Genomic DNA, 9,250 nt, shown 5'->3' with positions numbered 1-9,250 from the left:
AAATAGGATTATTTATTTACTAATAGCATTAATCATTTTTTCATATTTGTCCAATTTAGCTCTCACTTTATAATTTATCTTCATAATTTTGTTTATAATATTTTTGATGTTAACTTGCATAATATTTAAATTATTTTTAATTATAATGTTATATGGTATATTGTGCATGATTATAAATATTATATCAAAGTTACAAAGTGGCTTCTGTTAGCAGTCTCCAGTTCTTCCTTCTTGGTAATAATTATTCATTTTTACTAAAATCTGTTACTGTTATAAATCCTTTTGGGGAATAAAATAAATAAGAACAAAAAATAAAACAAAAACAGTGTACTATATGCATTATACAAGAAAACATCAAAATATATTTTCAAATATATTTCATTTATATTTAATATAAATTTACCATTTTACTATGCATTTCGTATTCTTTCCCAGATTTAATTTTATTATTCCACTTTTCCTCTGTTGTCAGAAAGATTCTATTTTCCTATTTGTATTTATAGTTACTCTAAAATTAAAACCATGAATTCTTTACTTCTTAAATTATAATATTGATATTTTCCCCTAACTGATAATAAAGGACTTTAAAAAACCATAAGCTATTTATCCCTCCTTTCAATTTTTATTTTTCTAGTAAATTTAATATATACTCTGATTTTCCCAAAATATCATTATTATTATTTTGTTTTATACAGTAGATACTCATTTTAATTTACCCATATATGTATTTATGGGTATTTGGGGGTTTGTATTTTGTTATTACTCCTTATTTCATTAATCTCTAAACTATCACCTGGTATCATTTTACTCATGCTTAAAAAAGAACCTTAACTGTGGGTTCTGTATTGGTGAGTTACTTCAATTTCTGTAAGTCTGAGTAGATCTTTATATCATTATTTGTGAAGAAAATTTAACTGCATATGGGATTATAGATTGGTAATTGTTGTCTTTTGCCACATTCAAGATATTTCATTGTCTTTCAGCTTCCACTGTTACTTTTCAGAAGTTATCTCTGAGTCTAAAGACTTTTGTTTGGAAGGTGATATGTTTATTCTTCTGACTATTCTTAAAATGTCTTTTAATCTGGGTTTTTACAATTATTCTGTGTTGTTGGGTTGTGAATTACTTTTTTTATGCTTTGAGTTCATTGCTGTCTTGAAATTGATAATTTAATTCATTGTGGAAACATATCACCACTGTTCTTGCTCTCCTTTCTTGATCCCCTAAATATATGTGTAAGATTTTTCATGGTCTCCTACCCTCTCTACTGAAATTTTTTTCAGGTTTTTTTTAAAAATATTTTTTAATGTTTATTTATTCTTGAGAGAGAGACAGAGCATGAGTGGGGGAGGGGCAGAGCAAGAAAGAGACACAGAATCCAAAGCAGACTCCAGGCTCTGAGATGTCTGCACAGAGCCCCATGCAGGGCTCGAACTCACGAGATCATGACCTGAGCTGAAGTCAGACACTTAACCACAATGATATGACCACAGCCCCATCTGACAGCGTGACTAAAAATTCAGGAGAGATCTGGAGCCAAAATCCACTCAACTAAGCCACGCCTACATTTCTGACCTACAGAAACTGTGATATAATAAATGCTTATTGCTTTAACATACAAACATTTGGGATAACTAATACAGTCTTTTCTCTCTTGGTTTATTAGATGTTTGTCCTGCAATTTCTTTGCTCAAACCCAAGTCCACACTTGACCTCTGGATATCTCTTCTCTCTCTCTCTCTCTCTCTCTCTCTCTCTCTCTCTTTTAATGTTTATTTATGTTTGAGGGAGAGAGAGAGAGAGAGAGAGAGAGCAGGGGAAGGGCAGAGAGAGAAGGAGATACAGAATCCAAAGCAGGCTCCAGGCTCTGAGATGTCAGCACAGAGTATGACATGAGACTTGAACCCATGAACCGCAGATCATGACCTGAGCCACAGTCAAACACTTAACCAACTGAGTCACCCAGGCGCCCCTGGACCATCTCTTCTCTGTATATTTCCTGAGGCAAGTTACTAAATGTGACCTCCCTAGTCACACAAATCACCCATCTCTCCTAATGTATTCCCACCTGAATTTCAGGGGCATTACTAGTAAATAGGGTGAATGTTCCCCCCACCACACTTTGTTCTCAAGCCCCACAGAGCTCTCTGCTTTTTCCAAACAAAAGAAATCTCCTTTCCTTAAATTACTAAAAATTTCTACCTCGTCTTTGTACTTTGGGACACATCACATGATCTCAATTGGCCTAAAAGTTCAGAAAAGCCTTCTTTATATCTGATGGTTTCCATTTTCAACTCTACTATAGCATATGAGGAAAAGAGTCACAGACCCTGCCTCAGTTTTATACTGATTGAAAGGGAAATTATATACACACATACACACACACACACACACACACACACAAATTAATGATTTCACTTTTTCCTCAGAGCTATTTTTCTTATGCTAGGCTCTAGACTCACTGAATTCTATAATCACAGTATAAACTTCTCTTCAGGAAATGGCTTTGCATTTGTGCTCAAAGTTCTCTCAGTTTAAGAGTGAACTTAATACTTTGTTATTAAAAAGCTTCAATGTTGTGACTTCACCCTTAATGAGTTATTCATTGTGATCCATCTCCAAGTGGAATGTATCTTTCTTTGTCAATGTACATATTTATAATAGTTTTACTTTATAATTCAGACAGAGATCACATTTTTTCTGTGATTTGGCATGTCAGAAAACTTCTTACAACCTTTACATTTGCATCACAAGCCATCAACTATCAAACACTTTGTTCCTATGATCAAATGTATCTTTCTCTGTAAAACTCCACATGTCTTATAGCACTTAATATTTAAAACGTGATGTTTGAGGATAATCATATTTTCTTTTATACATAAACTTACCACCAGGGACTCAAGGAAAAGACATATTTCGGTCCACTTGGCATCTTCAAAATTCCGTCCACTGGGCTTGGTATTGGCCTTGTAGCTTAGTCCTTCCATTACATATCTAAAACCTTCCTCATAGTTGTCTTCTGATGCCAACAATCCCTCTGTGTAAAAGTGGGCTAATTTTTATCTATTGTATAGCCAATTCTTATCTCTCAGGCAAACAGTGCTGTGTTTTCTACATCCTTCTAATTAGTCTTTTCTGTGGTCTCAGGAAGATGAATTACAATATAATCTGTTTCCCTTTCATTCTAGTCCTGCAGGCCTTGATTTATGCTAATTACTGTTAAGAAGTGTGAGGATAAATCATATTTTTGCAAGTTTTCACTTAATGACACATTGTCTTTGTCCATTCAGGCTGCTATAACAGATTACTACCGACTGCGTGGGTTATAAACAACAGAAATTTATTTTGCACAGTTCTGGAGGCTGGAAAGACCAAGATCAAGTTGCTGACAGATTCTCTGTCTGGTGAGAGCCCTCTTCCTGGTTCGTAGACAGCCATGTTCTGTCTCTTTTATAAGGACACTAATCTGATTCTTGAGCACCTCACTCTCATGACCTAATCACCTACCAAAGGCTATACAGTACCATCAATTGAGGATGAGGTTTCAACACATGAATTTTCCAAGGGTCACAAACATTCAGTCCACTGCATGCACATGCTGCAGACTTCTTCCATTCTTTGCTCCTTTATAGTAGCAATATCATCAAATTTTAGAAACAGGTCTTTATTAAGATAATAGTGGAGAAATTTTAAGTTCCTTCAATGATGACAATTCAATTTGAGTCATTCAGTTAACTAATGAGAAAAATTTTTGTTCAAAAATTACCTAATCATTAGGTGGCTAAGGAATTCCATCTCCTTAAACCCTGGATATAAAGGTAAGGTAGAGATTATTGCCTGGGAGTGACAGTGAAAATATTCCTCCCATTGAGATTAAATCTTTTTATAGAAGGGTTTCATCTTCCTCATCTACCTGATAATTAACATAAACATAATTATAAAAAAAATTACTGCTTCATCATTTGAAAACAAGAAGCTATTTGATCAAATTAATGGCAAGTAATTTAGAACCAATAAAAAATTTAGGATAAAAAACTCTTAGAATCTGTTGCCATGAGAACCTCATACGTGAATGATTTTCAGTTTGTTGACTTTTAATCAATTATATATAATGACCACTGTCACTTAAAATGTATTCACAAGAAGATGTCTAGATTTCCACAGGCCTAAAGAGCTAAGTTATCACTAATGTGATGAGCTTTGTTTTATATACAGCCAACAGAAAACATACCCTTGCAACTCTCATAAGAATTTAGGACTCAAGAGCTATATGCACTCATAACTAAATTTTTAAAGCCTTTTTTAAAAAGTTTATTTATTTATTTTGAGAGACAGAATCCCAAGCAGGCTCTGCAATGACAGTTGGGAGCCCAACACAGGGCTTGAACTCATGACCATGAGATCATCATAACCTGAGCCAAAATCAATAGAAGCTTAACCAACTGAGCCACACAGGTGCCTCATAACTATATTTTGAACATTATTTTAGGAACGTACTCTTTTTTTTTTTTTTTTTAAACGTTTTTTATTTATTTTTGGGACAGAGAGAGACAGAGCATGAACGGGGGAGGGGCAGAGAGAGAGGGAGACACAGAATCGGAAACAGGCTCCAGGCTCCGAGCCATCAGCCCAGAGCCTGACGCGGGGCTCGAACTCACGGACCGCGAGATCGTGACCTGGCTGAAGTCGGACGCTTAACCGACTGCGCCACCCAGGCGCCCCAACGTACTCTTGATATATATGACATGTTCCACTGGTTTTGCAAATTTTTTTAATTGTTCATTCCACTCATTCATTAATTCAATAATACATCTATCCACCCAGAATGATTATTGAGGCAAATAGCCACTAAGTGTCCCCAGGTAAGCCTCACATCTTGGAATTCACGCCCTTGTGGGCTCCTCTCCTGGTATATGGACTAGACCAAGGGACTCACTTCTAATGAATAGAATATAGAAAAATTGATGTCACTTCCAAGACTAATTAGAAAAAGATTGTGACCACTTCCAATAGACTATGCCTCACTCTTCCTCTAGGAGCCCCTTATTCTGGGAGAAACAGGATAGCATGCTATAAATAGCCCTATGGTGAGGCTCATGTGCCAAGGAGCTGATGTTTCTGGCCAAATGCCAGTGACCATCTCAAGGTAGCCAACAGCCAAATGAATGACCTTGGAAGTGAATCCTCCCCACTGGCACCCAGAGATAATCACAACACTGGGCAAAACCTTGATTGTATCCTCATGACAGATCCTGAATCACAGGCATCTCTACATGGTGCTTGGATTCCTGATTCAAAGAAACTGTGAAATAATAAATGCTTGTTGATTTAAGCTGCTAATTTTAGCTTAATTTGTTATATAACAATAAATAACACAGGTAAGTACATGAACTCTGAAGTCAAATGATTTGTGATGGATTCCTGGTTCCATAATTCCTGGTATCTTTACTTTGGGCAATTTATAAACTCTATCAGTGACTTTGGTTTTCAAACAAATATAATAATAATAGTACCTCTCACATCAAGTTCTTTTCACTAAAAAACTGAAGGATACATACAAAGAGCTTAGAGTGGTGCCTGATCAACAGTAGACAATAAATGTTAGTTATTAAGGCTCATTCATTTGAACAATAATATAAACGTAGTAAAATCCTTCCAATTAAATCTGTGAAACTGACCATGTGACATAATAAATGGGTCTTAGTGTTCTCTCATTTGCTAAGTACCAATTCTGTGTCAGCCATTGTGCTAGGTTCTGCAGTGAATAAAGGGAGAAAAAAAGATACCTGCATTCAAGAATATTACTTCTGGCCACCACTGAGTGCAAGATGTTTGGGAGACTGACCAGTTTCCTCAAGGATACCTGGGCCAAGGAGCTGGTGCTGGTCATGTCCTTCATCATTGGGGGCCTCACTATAATTCTGCCCACCCTCAGCCCTTTCACCAAATACGCCACTATGATCAACCAGGCCACGCTCCACAAGTATCCAGTGCCCATCTGAGATGATGGGAACATGCCCCATGTGCCGAGCCACCCCCAGAAACTCCAGGTCTCAAGCTTGAGGTGGCTAAAGAAATTTGAGAGCACCTCCAGTGATATGGAGGAGGCCTCCTCCCCCGTGGCCAATTAAATGTGAAAAGCGACCCCTCCTGTCAAGAAAGAATATTATTTACAAGGGAAAGAGAGCCAAGAAAAATAAACACAATAAATAAAATGTATGATATGTTAAATGCTGATAAGTACATAGAAGGAATATGTACCATGCATATTTTGATGACATCTCAAAATCTCATTCAGTTTGAAATATTGTCTAAATGTCCTTGTGATTTTCTCTTTGACTAATGAATGGTTTAAAAGTGAGTTGCTTAATTTGCAACCTGTTTAGAATTTTTCCAACATTTTTTTACTGATTTTGATTTTTTTGAACTTATTTTTATTTATTTATTTTTTTAGTTAACACACAGTGTGCTATTAGTTTCAGGTGTACAGTTCAGTGAATCAACACTTCTATCCAACACCCAGTGCTCATCACAAGTGCACTCCTTCATCCTCATCACCTATTTCACCCACCTACCTAGCTTCGGGAACCATTAGTTTGTTTTCTATAGTTAAGGGTCTGTTTCTTGGTTTGCCTCTCCCTCTCTCTCTCTCTCTTTCTCCTTTTCTTGTTCGTTTCTTAAATTCCACATATGAATGAAATCATATGGTATTTGTCTTTCTCTGACTTACTGATTTCGATTTTAATTCCTTATAATCAGAGACAATACTCTGTATAATTTCAAATCTTTTAAATTATTGAGACATCTTTTTTATCACTCCATATGGTCTATCTTATTAAATAATCTATGTATGCTTTAAAAATGTTTATGTCATCCTTTTTGAGTATGGTGTTTTATAAGTATGTGCTAGGTTATAGTGGTTTATGGTGTTTACATTTATTGGTTATAAGTATATGCTAGGTTATATTGGTTTATGGTGTTAAATCGTCTGAAAAATGAATGGTAAAACCTCTAAATATGTTTGTGAATTTGTCAGTTTCTGCATCATATATTTTGAATATAATTATTAGTTTCATCCACGCAGGCCTTGTTATGCCTTTTTAATGAATTTGCTAAATGTGGCACAACATTTTGCCATTGGTAATAATCATTGTCTTAATCTTATTTTGCTTGGTATTAATTTAGACATGTTAGCTTTACATAAGTGATCCTATTATTTTGCTTTTAACAATATTTAAAGTTTATCTTTTGTGAACAGTGTATTTGAGTATTGCATTTTTTAAACAGGTAGATAATCTCTCACTTTATTTGGACTGTTTGGTCCACTTAAATTTGGTGTAATTTTTTTTATATGTTTGGGGTTATAACTACCATCTTGCTATTTGTTTTCCACTCTTTTAAGGTCTATCCTGTTTCTAATATGAAGTCACTAGTAATTCATAATGCTGTTCCTTTTTTTTTTCAGTGTGAATGGAATGTCTATAAATTTATGTCTTTTAGCACATTTGAAAATTTTGCTCACTAATTCTTCGAATACCTTGTCATCCCCAAAATGTCTCTCCTCTTACTCTAGGGTTTTAATTTACATTGTAATAGACATTTTGATATTGTTGCACAGGCACTAAAGTTTTGGTTATGTTTTTTCTTAATCTGTTCCATGTTTTTCAGGTTGGATAATTTCCATAATTCTGTCTTTAAATTTTCTGACTTTTTCTTCCTATCACTCTAATCTGCTGCTACATTGATCTAGTATTTGTTTTTAATTTCTGGAGGGTGTGTGTGTGTGTGTGTGTGTGTGTGTGAGTGTGTGTCTGAATGTGTGTGTAAAATTTTCTCTTGATTCTTTTTAATATTTTCTATTTTCTACTCAACTAATCCATTTGCTCATTTATTAAAATGTGTTTAGTATCTTTTATCATAGCTATAGTATTCACTTAATAACTATTTCTATTACTCTAAAATTTAATTCATCTCAAGGTCTATCAAAATTAACTGTCCTTTCTCCTCTGTTTGAGTCATATATTTTCTTTTTCCCCCTACATGTCTAATAACTAGATTGTACCTTTGATATTGCGAATGATTCATTGTAGAAACTGGATTCTTATTATAATGGCCATATAACTGTGCCTAGAATTGAAATAAAATATCTATCTCTCTTGTGGTGGGAAACAGCAGAAATCTGTCTTCAGTTTTTGTAGCCTTAACTGTGCTGCTTAGAGTTTTCCTTAGTCATGTGTGTTTCACAGATTAAACCAATTATTTAGCCCAAGAAACAGTAGTCTTTTATAGCTCTCTTCTTTAGAAATCACACTTTACATCTATGATGGTCATCTTGACTTACAAACACTTATTTGCATCTCTTCAACAATGACTTTCTAGGGGCGCCTGGGTGGCTCAGTCGGTTAGGCAGCCGACTTCGGCTTAGGTCATGATCCTGCAGTCCGTGAGTTCAAGCCCGGCATCGGGCTCTGTGCTGACAGCTCAGAGCCTGGAGCCTGTTTCGGATTCTGTGTCTCCCTCTCTCTGACCCTCCCCCCGTTCATGCTCTGTCTCTCTCTGTCTCAAAAATAAATAAACGTTAAAAAAAATAAAAAAAAATGACTTTCTATTGAGATTTAGCCACCTCTTCTGAAGCTACCTGGGGCCTTTCCTTAGTCAAAAATTCATATAGATGGGAAACTTATCCAATGTTTCTTTCTTTTCCTGCTTTGTATTAGTTGATTATTCCTGTAATAGCTGATCATGTTATTTATTTTATCTCATTTTTGCCTTTTTACATATTTCATTATTTTTTGGTTGTTCTTAGGTTTTTATACACATATTTAACTTATTAGTATCTACAATAAAATAATATCATATCATTTCACATATAATGTAAGGACCTTACAAAATATACTTCTTTTAGTCCCTTCCCATACTCTGAGATATTAGTGTAATAGATTTTATTCTCACAAGCATTTTATATCTCACAATGTATTATTCCTATTGTTTTGTTATTGTTTTCAACACTCAGTTATCCTTTGAAGAAATTATTATTGAATATTATAAAAATTATTATTGCACACATATTTATCATTTTTAGTGCTCTCAAATCTTTCATGTACACCTTGGTCCCCATCTGGTATCCTTTTCTTTTTGCCTGAGGAACTTCTTTATACAGTTCTGGATTATGTACAGTAAACTTTTCTGACAGAATAAAGGTTATATCTTCTATATTACCTTTCTTCCAACTATGAACGTATAAGCAAGA

At 34.8% G+C, this 9,250-nt stretch overlaps 1 pseudogene; it reads left to right on the top strand.

Moving 5' to 3' along the window:
• The first annotated feature begins 5,828 nt into the window (after positions 1-5,828).
• LOC125936035 (NADH dehydrogenase [ubiquinone] 1 alpha subcomplex subunit 3-like) lies at positions 5,829-6,131 on the top strand (annotated as a pseudogene).
• The last annotated feature ends 3,119 nt before the right edge of the window (positions 6,132-9,250 follow it).

Source organism: Panthera uncia (genome assembly GCF_023721935.1).
Source record: "Panthera uncia isolate 11264 chromosome A3 unlocalized genomic scaffold, Puncia_PCG_1.0 HiC_scaffold_11, whole genome shotgun sequence".
Taxonomy (NCBI): domain Eukaryota; kingdom Metazoa; phylum Chordata; class Mammalia; order Carnivora; family Felidae; genus Panthera; species Panthera uncia.
This window is presented reverse-complemented; position numbering and strand designations above follow the sequence as displayed.